The 16,726-nt window shown below is 37.4% G+C and overlaps 1 long non-coding RNA gene across 1 annotated transcript; it reads left to right on the top strand.

Annotated features, from left to right (window-relative positions):
- The first annotated feature begins 7,551 nt into the window (after positions 1-7,551).
- Positions 7,552-11,635, top strand: LOC127562160 (uncharacterized). The gene is made up of 2 exons (XR_007953622.1): positions 7,552-9,919; positions 10,500-11,635. It is a non-coding gene; the product is annotated as an uncharacterized LOC127562160 (long non-coding RNA).
- Positions 11,636-16,726: the final 5,091 nt, after the last annotated feature.

The following is a 16,726-nucleotide window of genomic DNA, read 5'->3' on the forward strand; positions in this document are numbered from 1 at the left end:
TACACTCTCCTCCCCCCCATTCTCTACCTCCTTTCCTCCCTCTCTTGCTGTCTGCATCTCTCCTCCCTCCTTCCCTCTCTCTGTTTCTGTGTGTCTGTCTCTATCTCTCCTCCTCTTTCCTCTCTCTTCTGTCTCCCTCTCTTTCTTTCTGTGTCTCTCTTTGTTCATTCTGTTTTTCTGTGTCTTTCCTCTCTCCCTCTCTCTCTGCCTCCTACCTCCCTCTCCCTCTGCCTCCTACCTCCCTCTCCCTTTCTTTCTCTCTTTTCCTTCCTCCCTCTCTCTTTTTCTGTCTGTCTCTATCTCTGTTTCTTTGTTCTTTCTGTCTCTGTCTCTTTCCTCTCTCTGTCTCTCTCTCACTTGTGTCCTGCGCTGATAATTCAAAGAATTTGTTTCAAATTCCACAGCCTTTTGTATAGAAAGAGCTGAAGAGACTGGAACTTGGAGCTGATGGAAAGTGGGAAAGCCAAGATCATGCAGAGACAGAATTGATTGGAGAGTTTATTGCTTATCCTAGGAAAGGGGTTCTGGTTCTTTTTGAAAATGCATGTAGGTACCTTCATCAAGCATTTCATTTGAACCAGAAGCTGGAGTGAGGGTAGACTACAGTCAGCTGCAAGAGCACTATTTCTCACAGAGAGCAAGCCCAGTGAACCCAAAAGTACCATGTTCTCTGCCAAAAGCTCTTGCCCAGTAAGAAGTCTCTCGGAGGAAATCATGAGAAGACATTGACATCAGGAGCCCTGGAAGCACTGGAGCTCTAAGTTGGTCCTGCACACATTCTCTGCATGTAGGTCCCATCATTTGTGATCATTCCTTTCATTTGATTCTCTTATATTCTCAGGAGTCACAAAAATCTCTATTTACTGTTGTGTATGAAAGGAAATAATATAAGGCAGGAATGGTATGTAGGGGGCAGATTGTAAAGAGCCTTAAGAACCAAGCTCTAGAGTTTTTATTTTATCCTAGAGGCAATTGAAATACATTGGAGACTTGAGCAGTATAGTAACACCTGTGTGTAAGGAAGATTATTCTCTATCAACAATTGAAAGGGGGAGATATTGGAAGCAGTGTGATTTAGGAGATTATTATAGTAGTCCGAGGGAGAAGTAATAATGGACTAAGCTAGAAGCCAGTAGCTATGTGAGTGTAAAGAAGAGGACAGATATGAAAGATCATGGAAGTAGAATCTATAAAACTTGATAACTATTTGACTGTTGGTAGTGAAGAAAAAAAAGGAGAATCAGGAATGACTCCAAGGTTGCCAATCTATGTGACCAGAAAAATATGGAAGTTGGGAGGAATACTAGATTAGGGAGGAAGATGAGTTTGGGGAATATGAAATTTTAAATATTGATGGGACACCCAGGTTGAGATGTACAACAAACAGCTGGCAATATGGAACTAAAGTTTAGGAGATCTTTTAGAGCTGGACTCATTTGATAGTCATCTGCATAGAGAATGTACACTGAACCATGCTGAGATCAACAAGAAATAAACTATAGACTAAGAAGAGGGCCCAAGATAGAGCTTTGGCACCCATGGTTAAGGAGTGGGAGGTAGATAAATCATGAACCAACAAAGATCAAAAAGGAGCAGTAGGAAGAGAATTAGGAGAGATCAGTGTCATGGAAACCAAGGAAGGAAAGAATATCAAGAGCAGCCAAGAAAATATCAGAAATTTCAGAGGTCATGAAGGATGAGGAATGAGAAGGAACAATTTGATTTAGAACTTAAAAGGTGATTAGTAACTTGGAGAAGAGCATTTTTAGTTGAGTTGTAGGAGGGCTGGTTTTAAAGAGTTGAGAAGTGAAGTAAAGCAGAAAGAATAGAAATTGTGAAGAGAACAGTGAGCTTCTCTTAAGACTGGACTAGGTTTTGATTATCCTGCAATACTGTGAAATTTACAGTTTACTGTGTTGCTCAGAGCTGTTCATAGTGTTAGGAACCCTCAAGTCCCCCGTATTGTGCTTATGGAATTGTTATGATGATTACAAAAACCAGCATAGCTTCATCAAGAGCAGATCTTGCCAGACTAATTTGGTTACTAAACTGATAGCTCAGGAGATTGCTACAGGGAGTTGACCTAGATTTTCGAAAAGCATTTGATACAGTATTTCTCACTATTTTTATGGAATACATGGAGAAGTATGACCTAGACCATAATACCAAGAGATGCATTTGGAAATAGTTGAAATAACTAATCATAAAAAGTAGTCATTAATAGTTCAATGCCAGCCTGGCAGCAGGTCTACTGTAGAGTTCCTCCGGGATCTATACTTGGCTTGTGCTATTAAACATTTGTATCGGTGACTTTAAGAGCTACAAAACAGTTTTGTTCTAAAGATCAGCAGTTAACACAGAGCTGAGGGTCAGCTGACATATTGGATGACAAAACCTCAATCTGAAAAAAAAAAAGTTAGGTTAGAGTACTGGGTTGAATCTCAAAAGAATTCAGTAGGGATAGATGTAACGTCTTAAACGTGGTTTCAAAAAATTCACTTCTCATGTACAAAATAGGGGAGGCAAGGTTGGAAAGCATTTTGTCGGGGGATGAGGGAAGCCAAAAAGATCTAGGCATTTTAGTGGTTGACAGGCTCAACATGAGTTAGCAATATGATGCACCTGCTAAAAAGCTACTAGCATCTTGGAGTAGACCCAGATCAAGGAAGCCATGATGGTGAAAGACTTGGGGTTCATGTCATTTGAAGATCAGTTGGGTAAACTGGGAAAGTTCAGCCTAGAGAAGGCCATATATGGGGGGGTGGGAGGCTGGGGGCAGCAAAATTCAGATATTTAAAGGGTTCTTGTGAGAGAAAGAAATATTTGTTCTGTTTGATCCAGAGCTAAAGAACAATGGTCCTGATACCAGATGCAGGAGCAATAAGTACAAGTTGCAAGGAAGTAAATTTAGACTCGATGTCAGGAAAAACTTCTTAACAGTTCAAGCTGTTTAAAAGTAGGATGGGCCACCTTGAGAATTGTGGGTTTCCTCTCATTGAATATCTTGAAGCAAAGGTTAGATGACTATTTGCATGAATGCCATAGTTGGAAATTCTTTTGGGTACACTTGAATTAGGCCCCTCCAATCTTAAAAATTCTGGTAGTTTTTTTTTTAACCCTTTACTTATATATGTGTTAGTTCTACCTTTGAAGGCTGTGGCAGCAAACGATAAATAGATTCTACTGTGATGAAAAGACTTCAAATATTGTCCTAGAATACACAGGAGAGCTGTTGGAATATACAGGAACCACCTGACAGTGGCTGCCAGAGATCCAATCCAGACTAGCAGAATGGATCTTCTCTTGTGAGAGGATGATACAAGGAGACTGAGAGGCAGTTGCTATTCTCTGACCTTTCTCCTCTTCCCTCTGCCTCCAATTTATCTCATTCCCAGTTCACAACGCCTGTGTCAGCAAAGGCTGCCCTGCAACTCCTTCAGATGTTATGATCCAATTTGGAAAATTGACCTGTCCCTTAACACATAGTCAAGCAAAATAAATTCTCCTATGCCATGTCCAAAATATGTGTCTCCTTATACATCTTGATTCTATCACCTCTCTGTTAGGAGGTAGGTAGTATGGTATATTATCAGACCTCTGGAATCATGGCTGCTCTTTACATTAATCAGAGTTCTTAAGTTTTCAGAGTTTTTCTTTACAAAGTTGTTGTAGAAATAGTTCTGATTCTTCTCATTTCACTATGTATCAGTTCATCCAAGTCTTCTAGGTTTGTCTAACTATCCCTTTCATCATTTCTTATGGCAATATAATATTCCACTACATTCACATACCATAAATTGTTCAGCCATTTCCCTAAAGCCAATCAAGCCAAGCCAAAAAGCAATTATTAAACATTTACTACTTGTTGGGCACTGTGCTAACTTCTGGGAATACAAATACAAGCAAAAAGAAAAATGTACTTACTTTCAAGTACTTTATGTGGAGGAGAATAAAGGAAGATGACAGACTAAAAACAAATCTGGAAAGCAGGGATATGGCAACCCATATGAGGCATGGTAGATAGGACTAGATAGTTAGAAGTGGCTCCCAAAGAGAAATGAAGAAATGCTTGGTTTGGGCATTTTCCTTAAATGGCTTTACCTATGGCCTATAACTCCCAACTGATGTGCCTTTCTTTGGTTTCTGTTACTTGCCACTTCAAAAAGAGCTGCTGTAAATATTTTTGTTCGTGAGGTTTCTTTTTCACTTTGGGTGGATTGCCTATTTTCTGAGGACCAGCATAATTAGATATGAACAGCCTCAGCACCTTTAGGCTAAAAATGAGGTGATGTGTGTTTTGGTCATGGCAGCCCATGAAACAAACAAAAATACAAAAAGGCCCTTGGACCTCTTTTTGTGTTGACATTGCCAGTAAAACACAGTTGACTGGCCCTCGTCTCTTAGGGGCAGTTCTATTTTGTATTTTGCTTTCCATGGGCTTCGTTATCCTGACGTAGTTGAGAATTCTTTTTCTTCTATTATTGGCTTGAGCCTTTACTAGCTTCCTCTCCCCCTTTTTTTTTGAAGGGCCCAGTGACTAATACTCCAGTTTCATTTAACAGATTATCTTTTACAACGGAATATGAAATGTACAAATATTTCCTCCAATTCCATGCTACATAATCCCTTCTTTATCACCTATGTCCCCAGGCTGAGGAGTGGATTAGGCTCAGAGTTTAACTTTCCTATATAATATGTATTCTGCCAAGTTCATGTCCAAGTTGGCATGAGTATTGGCTTATGCTAGGTTTGAGCTCCAAATCCCTGGATATCCAGGGCCTTTCTGCTGGACAAGCTGCAACACTTGGATTCCTGGACTTCCGATTCCCCATGGTTTTTGCTCCCCAGAATATGTTGAAGTGGGGATTCCTTTTTGGGTTAGAGTAGATGACCATCAACAACTATAATTCTTTGAATTTGTTAGGACTGGAAAAGAAGTATCTATAAAATAAATCTATTCAATCTGAGACTCAGAGATACCCAAACTTTTAAAATTCTTAATTGAAGTTCTTTAGGTCAAGCTTGATCCTATTCTTTTATTTTATTTTAGCTTTTTATTTACAAGATATATGCATGAGTAATTTTTCAGCATTGACAATTGCAAAGCCTTTTGTTCCAACTTTTCCCCTCCTTCCCTCCACCCCTTCCCCCAGATGGCAGGTTGACCAATACATGTTAAATATGTTAAAGTATAAGTTAAATGCAATATATGTATACATGTCCAAACAGTTATTTTGCTGTACAAAAAAAAAAAAAATGGACTTTGAAATAGTGTACAATTAGCCTGTGAAAGAAATAAAAAATGCAGGTGGACAAAAATAGAGGGATTGGGAATTCTATGTAGTGGTTCATAGTCATCTCCCAGAGTTCTTTCGCTGGGTGTAACTGGTTCAATTCATTATTGCTCTATTGGAACTGATTTGGTTCATCTCATTGTTGAAGAGGGCCACGTCCGTCAGAATTGATCATCATATAGTATTGTTGTTGAAGTATATAATGATCTCCTGGTCCTGCTCATTTTACTTAGCATTAGTTTGTGAAGTCTCTCCAGGAGTTTCTGAAATCATCCTCCTGCCTTTGACCATTTATCAATTGGAGAATGGCTTGATTTCTTATATAAATTAGAGTCAATTCTCTATATATTTTGGAAATGAGGCCTTGGACTGTAAAAATGTTTTCCCAGTGTATTGCTTCCCTTCTAATCTTGTCTGTACAAAACTTGTTTTTGATTGTTTTGATTGTACAAAAACTTTTCAATTTGATATAATCAAAATTTTCTATTTTGTGATCAATAATGATCTCTAGTTTTTCTTTGGTCATAAATTCCTTCCTCTTCCACAGGTCTGAGAGGTAAACTATCCTATGTTCTTCTAATTTATTTATAATCTCATTCTTTATGCCTAGGTCATGAACCCATTTTAACCTTATCTTGGTGTACGGTGCTAAGTGTGGGTCAGTGCCTTGTTTCTGCCATACTAATTTCCAGTTTTCGCAGCAATTTTTGTCAAACAATGAGTTCTTATCCAAAAGCTGAGGTCTTTGGGTTTGTCAAACACTAGATTATTAAAGTTATTGACTATTTTGTCCTTTCAACCTAACTTGTTCCACTGATCAACTAGTCTATTTCTTAGCCAATACCAAATGGTTTTGGGGACTGCTGCTTTATAATATAATTTTAGATCTGTTACAGGTAGGCCACCTTCATGTGATTTTTTTTTTCATTAATTCCCTTGAAATTTGTGACCTTTTGTTTTTCCATGAACTTTGTTGTTATTTTTTCTAGATCATTAAAATAGTTTTTTGGAAGTCTGATTGATATAGCGCTAAATAAATAGATTAGTTTAGGTAGTATTGTCATCTTTATTATATTTGCTCGCCCTATCCAAGAGCATTTAATATTTTTCCAATTGGTTAGATCTGACTTTATTTGTGTGGAAAGTGTTTTGTAGTTTTGCTCATATAATTTCTGATTTTCCCTTGGCAGATGGATTCCTAAATATTTTATACTATCGGTAGTTACTTTAAGTGGAATTTCTCTTTGTAACTAACTTTTGGATTTTGTTAGTGATATATAAGAATGCTGATGACTTATGTGGGTTTATTTTGTATCCTGCAACTTTGCTAAAGGTGTGGATTATTTCTAATAGCTTTTTAGTAGAATCTCTGGGGTTCTCTAAGTATACCATCATATCATCACCAAAGAGCAATAATTTGTTTTTCTCATTACCTACTCTAATTCCTTTAATCTCTTTCTCAACTCTTATTGCCAAAGCTAGCATTTCTAATACAATATTGAATAGTAATGGTGATAGTGAGCAACCTTGTTTTACTCCTGGTCTTATTGGGAATGGTTCCAGTTTATTTCTATTACATATGATGCTTATTGATGGTTTTAAATAGATGCTGCTGATTATTTTAAGGAAAAGTCCATTTATTCCTATATTCTCAAGTGTTTGTAATAGGAGTGGATGTTGAATTTTATTAAATGACAGCATTAATTCTTAAAGGAGTGATTTGGAAGCTCCTGGATATGGCAAGCTCTACAAAAAAGTAGAAACTGAAATTAAACCAAATGGGAAATGGATAAAGGAGCAGACATCAACATTGATTATTATCATCTTCTATGGAAGTCTAATGCATGAAAATCATGCTATATAAGAGGCCTAAAGGACCTAAAAACCACCTGAACTTAGCCCCACTTATTCTCTTTGCCAAACAGATATGGCAGCCAAGAACAACACTGGTTTAGCATATAAACTCATTTATAAAATCTTACAGAAGTAGATGGTAGGGGATTATATTGCCTCCTAAAACAGAGAAATCAAATCAAAACAAAACAAAACAAAAATAAGTTTCCAGAAAGTTTTGTGAGGGATCCAATTAAGCCAGATCATCCTAAGAGCATGTAAGGATAAAACTGGAAGAGGAACAATAGATGGGAAATGGAAAATGTCTGTCAATATTTCCATAACAAACTATTAATGATAGTGGAATGGCCACATTTAGACTGTTACACCACAGTCCCTAATGGGTCATGAGGATGTAGAAATGACATTTTTTTTCAGTAGTAGTTTATTTTTTCAATTACCTATAAAGATAGTTTTCAGTATTCATTTTTTGTAAAATTTTGAGTTCTAAATTTCTTTCTCCTTTCTTTACTTCCCTACCTCCAGCAAACAATCTGATAAAGGTTATACATATATAATATTTTAAAACATTTTTCCATATTAGTCATGTTGTGAAAGAAAAATCAGAACAAAGGAAAAACCACAGAAATAAAAATCAAACCAACCCCCCCCCAAAAAAAAAGGTGAAAATAGTATGGTTTGGTCCACATTCCTCCATAATTCTGTATATGGGTGGCATTTTCCATCCCAAGTCTATTAGAATTGTCTTGGATCATTGTATTGCTGAAAAGGCCAAGTCTAATATAGTTAATCATCACATAATCTTGCTGTTACAGTGTACAATGTTCTCTTGGTTCTACTCACCTCACTCAGCATCAGTTCCTGTGAGTATTTCCAGACTTTTCTGAAATCAGCCTGCATATTTAGAAATGACATTTAAAAAAAAATAAGATGATCAGAAAAATGCAAATTGAGACAATTCTGAGGGTACCACTACTTACTTCGCAGATTGGCTAAGATGACAGGAAAAGATAATGACGAATGTTGGAGGGTATGTGGGAAAACTGGGACACTGATACATTGTTGGTGGAGTTGTGAATTGATCCAACCATTCTGGAGAGCAATTTGTAACTATGCTCAAAGAGTTATCAAATTGTGCATAGACCAAGCAGTATTTCTACTGGGCTTATATCCCAAAGAGATCATAAAGGAGGGAAAGGGACATGGCTCTTTTCAATTACAAAGGGGTAATTGAGGCCAGTTCCAATGGTCTTGTGATGAAGAGAACCATCTGCATCCAGAGAGAGAACTGAGGCAACTGAATTGTGGATCACAACATAGCATTTTTACTCTTTTTGTTGTTGTTAGCTTGCATTTTGTTTTTTCTCTTTTTTCTTCCTTTTTAATCTGATTTTTCTTGTGCAGCAAGATAATTATATAAATATATATACAAATATTGGATTTAACATATTTTTAACATGTTCAACATATATTGGATTATTTACTATCTGGAGAGGGGATGGGGGGAAGAGGGAGAAATTAGGATCACAAGGTTTTGCAAGGGTCCATGTTGAAAAATTATCCATGTATATGTTTTGAAAATAAAAAGCTTTAATTAAAAAAAAAAAAAAGATTTTAAAAAAAGGTCCATGCTGTAGGCAGCATAGTTTTAAGGGTACTGTTCATGATTCTTCAAGATGTCTGAAATAGGAAAGGATGCCAGAAATTTAGGGGGAAAATTGCATATGCTTTTATTCCCCAAAAAGCAATTGAAAAATACCACTAACAGCTAATCAATATGCCTATTTTATTATCTCCACAAAATCTTTTTGAGAATAATCAGTTTGAGAACTGAACAATCAAAGGTCTCTGATGAAAATTTGAAAAATAGAACAGGAAGGCTTTCAAAATCATATTCTACAGACCACATTTTTATGGTAACACTGTTGACTGAATGGTTCAGAAAATAGAAGATGCTATTATGCTTGTGTGGATAAATTGTCCATGATTTAAAAAAAATAAATTGATTCAGTAGAGCAAAATGTTCTCCAACCACACGTTTTCTACTCTTATCCTAAAATCTTCGAATCCTTAGAAGTTTAATAACAGAAATAACTTTGACTCTAACATTATCATCATCAAGGAATAAAATAGGGCAATTTATGCTTACTAAATTGGGGCAGCTAGGTGGCCTAGGGGATAGAGCACTAGCCCTGAGGACCTAAGTTCAAATATGATCTCAGATAATTAACACTTCCTGGCTGTGTGATCCTGGGCAAGTCACTTAACCCCAATTGCTTCAAGGGGAATATATTGATTATTTTTGTGATGGAGAATGCCCAGCATGAATTTCAAATAGAAAAATATGGGGAGTATTTTGTTTCTGGGAAGCTTGGGATCATTCAAAGCATTATTCAATTTACCAAATGCAATTATAGGTATAATATCTTAATCAAATATTTTCATTGTCTATCCACTATATATACATGTTTTTGTATGTATAACTGTGTAAGTATGTATACATAATACACACATACAAACAGAAAAAAAGTGCCTCTTTCTTGCATATAACTGTATACAAACACATACAAACACACACATGCTAACACCAATGGAACAGCTGTCCAATCATATTCTGGATAATAGGCAGTTATCATGCATTTTGTTTTTTCTTCTTCAACAGCCTAATCTCTCAGGAGTGATTTTGGGTTTCATTTAAGAACATTTAGAGAACTTCATTATCTAATGGAAACCTTACCATTTGGATCCCATAACAATGACTCATACTTTGGGTGAGCTTATGACTCCTTGGTTTTATAGCTTTGCTTGATGTTGACAAATGAAGAGTTGAACAAAATTATCTCTGTTGCAGTATATTTCAAGGGATTCTTAATATTTTAATACATGAATGGGAGGCACCTTGGAAGAGACCTTTTAAGGTGATATTTCACTCTGTTGAATCAACTCGTTTTATAGTCTATAAACAATAAGGACTGTAGGATCTTCAACTTTCTTTACCTTTTGGTCAGTTATGTGACTGCGTTCCATTATAGAATAAGACTAATGAAAGCTTCCTTTCCCTTTCTCAAACCTTTCTCAAGAAAACCCTTAATTTTCACAAGATTTTGTAAAATTGAAGTAGTCATAGTGGTTGTTAACATTTTTGATAGCCTTTTAAAAAAAAATTGTTTTATTAGTGCTTATGTAATGTTAGGAAGGCTCTCATACCCTGTTTGGATACCCTATAGATGATTAGTGGGAAAACATAGAAAAGTGTTCCATGAGATTAGAAGGCATGAATATAAGTTACATACATTTTGATGATATCACAGGTTCATTGAAGGGAAATAAAATTTCATTTTTTCATTTCAGCCTGGCAAGATATTTCCGGATCCTGACTCTGTTGTCCAACATGTTAACTGATGCTTCCAGGTTTGTGTCATTTGCAGATCTGTTATGTATGTCACTGCTACTTCCATCTAAATTATTGATAAAAATGTTAAACAGCACAGGGTAAATAGAAATCACTGAACACTTGACTAGATAGCTCCATTTAAGTTGATACTGACCCACTAATCACTACTTTGTCTCATTCATATAACTAGACTATCATCTAATGCACCTCTCTCCATCTTGTCTTGAAGAACAGTTGGAGAAATTTTGCCCCATACTTTGCTGAAACTTAGATTATTTTTTGCCTACAAGATTTTCCTGATCTACCAAACTAGAGAACCTCTCAAGAAAGAAAATAAAGTTAGGCTGGCTTGCCCTCTTATTGATGAAGTTATCTTAGCTCCTACTAATTATTGTTTCCCTTTCTAAATTTCTAAAAGAAGAATTATATGCTAAAATTTCATCATGAATTAAAGTCATACTTCTCAGCTTTTATAAAATATTTGTGCTTCTTCAGTCCTGAAGCATTTCTATGGTATACAAGTTTTAAATGATCATTGACATTGGCTCAGCAATTAGATCCCCCAATTCTTCTACTAGCACCCTAGTATATAGTTTACTTTGGCCTAGTGACTTGAATTCATTCTCTTAAAGTTTCTCATTAATGTTGGGTTTCAGCTCCTTGCTAACCCCCCTCTTTTTTTTTTAATGTAGAGAAAGTAGATGCAAATTAACTGAGTAGTTATACTTTCTCTCTGTCTTATTATTACCTCTTATCATTGTCCCATCTACCCTGAATGATGAATCCATCCTTTGAGCTTCCTCTTGAACTCATTATAGCTTTGTCATTCTTAGCATTCGACTTCTGAGTTTTCTATTTCTTGACAATACTTAGAGGATCAGGCTTCTTTTGTATTCCTTTGTCATTACCTGTCCTTGTCTTCCCAGCACTTAGCACAGTGCTTGGCTTATAATAAGGCACTTTTAGAATGCTGGGTCACTGAATTCTATCTTCTGTGCATGTCTTGAAAATAACTGCATTATAACTCTATAACTGAACAAAAACATAAATAAATATAAAAGGAGTAAAATCTTAAATAAAATCCTTAAGCTTTTTGGTTGTCATTTATTTGTTTCAGTCTTGTCCAACTCCGACCCCATTTGGAGTTTTCTTGACAAAGATAATAGAGTGATTTGGTCATTTCCTTCTCCAGCTCTTTTGACAGATGAGAAAAGCCAGGTTAAGTGACTTGCCTAGGGTCTCAGTTAATAAGTGTTTGAGGGGGTTTTGAACTCAGATCTTCCTGAATCTAGGTCTTGTGCTCTAACTACTGCATCACCAAACCTAACAAAGTGGAAATGATTGAACAATGAATGTTTTTATTTAGTATTCTCTTCCTTGAGTATCTGAAATTCTGTTACCTCTATCTTTTTTCTTTGTTTCTCTCTTCTTTCCTTCCTTCTTTCTAGTCATTAGGTCTTCATGACTCATATGGTCTTAGGGATTCAACAAATCTGAGAGGCCTAAACACTCTGTGACTGGGACTTTTATATCCCTAGATGACCAAGAAGCTTCGGCAAGGAAACCACGACCAATCAGGCCCAGGAATCTTGGGCAAGTCACTTAATCTTGCTGGACCTCCTTTTTCTGATCTTTAAAACAAAGGGAATGGAAAAGATGAGCCTTTCTGGCTCCAGACTTGTGAACCTGTGAAGACCTCCCAATAATTAAAAATCCTTTATTGCTATTCCAAGGTGAACATTGGATAAATCTATATTATAGTTAGGTCTGGACAAACAAATAATCTTGCCATTGTTTTTTATGGCCCAGAAGTGAGACTTTGATTATAATGGATTAATGATATTGATAAATTCATTTATTGGGAGTGGAGAGGGGGGATAGTACTCCCCTGAGAACCTCCTAAAATTCTTTCTGGTTAATTTTCAAAATAATTAGTTACCCCAAAGTTCAAGTTATGTAGGACTGAACAAAAATTCTAGCACACAGACCGCCAGTGATGTATTTATTTTTAATAATCAGTTGAATATTTAGCTCAAAATAAAGGCGTTTATTAACTAACGTGGAATTAGGGACTTATTTGTTTTTTGAGCACAATTTATTAATAAAGCACAATTTTACCAATAAGCTTAGGAATTAGTTATTAACTGATTAGCATTATTAAGAACAAGAAAAATCTAGGGCCCATTCTCCCACAATTACAAACTGCATCTGGAGAAAGAATATGTATAGTATTCTCTAGTAGAAAGGCATGGGAGGCACATCTGTAGGGAACACACATGCTGAAGGCAGTAATTCACACCTCCAGCACTACAGGGCCCCAGTGATCTTTTTCTACTTGTGGTATCCTTATGTTGCCTCCTTGGAAGACATGGCATGGCATCTCTTGGGGCAAGTTGATAGCCAGGGCTCTCTGTTTGAAGACTCACCAAACTCCTGCCTTGTGCCTTGATTGACTGAGCTCAGTTCGGTGTCTCCTCCTGGGCAGACAGCTCCACTGAAGTTGCTGTAGGTAACTGGGGAGAAAGGGAGGAGAGAGAACTCCTGCTGCCTTTGTAGTAAATGCCCAGGAGAAAAGGCAAAGAAGGATTCCCTTTTAAGAACAGAATTCTTCCTTGAAAGCTGGCTCTCTTCCTTAGAACTATTTCCTGCTTCTACTGATTCTGGTAGAGGTATCTTGATACTTAAATAGTACCAGATCCTTTGGCTAACAGATAGCTAGCCATTCTTTAAATCCATCAAACTGGCCTGAAGAACTTGTCCACATCTTTTAAAAGAGTAATAATACAGTGTAGACACTCCATTTAACACCTTCACACCTTGCTGCTGGTTACCTTCTGCAATTTCATCACCTGAGCTGGAGTGGGGGGAAGAGGGGAAATCAATTCATCTGTGTTCTTCTAGTCAGCTTTTTACATCAAACTGTTTTCCATTGTTCTATAATTGTTGCTAATTTTTTCATTTGTTTGAGCTTTGTCTCCTCAAAAGACCATCAGTTTCTGGAATGAAGAAATCAATACTTTTTTTAGATCCTTTATTCTGCTTAGACAGTATTGAGCACATTAGTAGATAAGTAATCATGCCTTAGAAAAACTAGCTGTGCTTTTATGGGCAAGTCATTGAACCTCTCACTGAACCCAGAGCTCAATTCTCCTATATGTAAATTGAGGCTAATGGTTGTGTCATGGAGACAGACATTGTCTCTGCCCTTAATGAACCTTCTTCAATATGGTTTCAGGTGCCCATAGACAGGAGATTAATCTGGATATGGGATTTTCTGGGAGAGGAGTCAAGATTAGACATGCAAATTGTAGCAGTTAGTGCAGACTTGGAAGAGGATGTGGCTGTCAGAGAGAGAGAGAAATAAAAATGATTGTTATTAAATTATTATTAAAAGTTTATTGTAAGCAAAACCAATTCAACTAAAATTAAAAGAGAAGGAATTGGAAGGGGGGATCTTTGCAGCAAGTTTCTCTGATAAAGGTGAAATTCTAAGATATATAGGACAAGGATTCAAATTTACAAGAATAGGAGCCATTTCGCAGTTGATAAATGGTTAAGGGACAGTTTTCAGAGGAAGAAATTCACGTTATCAATAGCCATATTAAAAATACTCTAAGTCAATAATCAGAGAAATGCAAATTTAAAAACAACTTTGAGGTACTACTTCATGACCATAAGATTGACAAAAATGACAAAAAATAGAAGTGACAAATGTGAGTAAACAGGTACATTAAGTCTTTGTTGGTGAAACTGAACTAGTCAAGCCATTCTAGAAACCAATTTGGAACAATGCCAAAAGCTATTAAATTAGGTATACCATTATACCTATTTTTGAGATCTATACTCTGATAGTGATCAAAGATAGAGAACAAAACTATAGTAGCTCCTTTTGTGATGGCAAAGAATTGGAAACTGAGGGCATATCTATCGTTAATTGGGGAACAAGTTATAATATTTGAATGTGTTATAAAAAATAATGAAGGCCATGGTTTCAGAGAAACCTGAGAAAACTTGAATGAACTGATCCAAAATGAATTGAGAGAATCAGGAGAATAATTTATGTAATGGCAATATTGTAAAGAAAAATAACTTCAAAACAATTAGGAACTCTGATCAACACAACTAATCACAATTCCAGAATTAATTCATGATTAAACATAGTACATACAGATTAAGGTTTTGGACATGGACAGTGTGGCAGTTTGTTTTGTTTGACTATATCTGTTTTTAATGGGTTTTGTTTTTTCTTTTTCAATGCTGAGTTGGAGAGGGGAGAGTAGTTGGGAGGAAAATAATTCAGATCTAATAATATTATTTTTTTAAAATGGACATGTCCTGAAATCTATCTCAACCATGATAATAACTGCACAGTTGAGTTCAGAGCTTTCGATCATTTTCCGGCCTGACCTCATGAAGTCTTGGGAAAGATTCTAAGCATCAAAAGGCAATGTGTTCTAAACTTCTACCAGCTGTGAGTTATGAAGTGACTTTGCTCCCCTGTGACACCTGGAATTTAAAGGGCTTGAAGAGAAATAACAGCATAATTATTCTGGAGGTAAGACTTGCAAAGTGACTTTTTTGATTGCCTTCCTTGTTATTTACATTTTCACGGTTTAATCTTCCGGTTATATGTCTCTAATGACTGTCAATAAGATCAACCCATCAAGTGGGGACTCCATAGGTTGAATAAATTATCCCCAAAATCATCATTTTTGGAACACGAGTACTAAAACTGTACTCCTTGCTTTTCAAAGAAGCTAGGTTCAGTAGTTAGAGAACTAAGCCTGGAGTTAAGAAGATCTGAGTTCAAATGAAGTCAGTTATTTAGCTCTGTGATCCTAGCTAAGTCACTTAACCTCTTCTAGCCTCACTTTCTTGAACTGCAAAATGAGAATATTATCTACTTCAGTGGACCAATAGGAGAGCCGAATAAGATCATATTTGTGCCTGGCACATAGTAGGCACTATATAAATACTTCCTCCTCCCTCCCCCATTCTCTTCCCCTTCAGTGGAAAAAGCATTCCATTAGGAGTGAGAAAAGACTTGGTTTTAAATCTTCTGACATTTATTAGGTGGGTAACTACGGGCAAGTCATTTAATGTCTCTCAGACTCGGTTCTCCAGTGAAATGGAGATAAAACCTCAAATACTTACCTTCTAGGGTCGTTTTTTTGATGATCAAGTGAGCCAAAATACTTGTGTAAACTGTAAAGCCTTAGGCAAAGCCGTTGTTTCTCAGGAAGGACCTGTTAAATTGAAGTCGGGCTAGAGCTAAGTCCTAAAAGTCCATTCTTTGCACTTCCTCCTTGTGGTCCTCTTGTCGGGGTTCCCCATTGTCCCTCTCATCCTGTATCCCATTCCATGAATCCAGAGCCCGTGGCAAAAGCATGGCTGACTCGCTAACTACTTCTCAGCCACTTGGTATTTTTCGCTCTGGCTCTCTCTCTTTGTGGGTATTTTTTCCTCCTAATGTGTGCGCTCTCTCTGCCTTTGTTGATCAGCTTATTGCTACCCACTCTGACGCCACTTTAGCCATGTCTTGCCTGGAAGAACAGACCCTGCTATGCCCATCCTCCTCCACTCCAGAGACTAGGAAATGAGGGGGAAGCTCAGAGAAAAAAGTCAAAAATTCCAGTGCCCCCCCCAGCTGCCCCCTGTCCCCAGAATTTCAAGAATGTTTTTCATCCCAAACCCACACAGGAAGGAATCTTGAGCAGGCATCGCCAAGGTGGGGACGACAACAAAGATGCCTGAGAGAGCCTTCCCTCTTTCCATGCTAGCATTCCTGGAATCAAAGGGGCTTTGTAGGGGGTGTGGTGGAGAGGGGATGGAGAGAGCAGTGTTCTGCGTTGCCACCGGACCAATGCCTGGGTGCATCTGAGGGGAGATGGTAGCGCCTCTCAGATCCAGCGCTTACGGTGACTAAGGGCTGGGGGCTGGGGGAACAGGCTGGGAGAAGTGTCAGGTCAGGCTATGCCAGGAGAGGGATGACGGGGGAAGGGGGGAGGGTTTGCTTCCGAGCCTTTCTGCCTCTGAGCCTGAGCTCGGAGCCCGCGTCCGTGTCTCTTGTGTTGCTGCTTGCATTAAGCCCTCTCTCCTACCTGTCCTCCTCATCACCCTGTTGCCCGCTGGCTTCATCCTGTCATCCTGTCCAGCTTTTTCTTTTTCTCTCCTCACCTCACCC

Source organism: Antechinus flavipes, chromosome 4 (assembly GCF_016432865.1).
Source record: "Antechinus flavipes isolate AdamAnt ecotype Samford, QLD, Australia chromosome 4, AdamAnt_v2, whole genome shotgun sequence".
Lineage (NCBI taxonomy): Eukaryota > Metazoa > Chordata > Mammalia > Dasyuromorphia > Dasyuridae > Antechinus > Antechinus flavipes.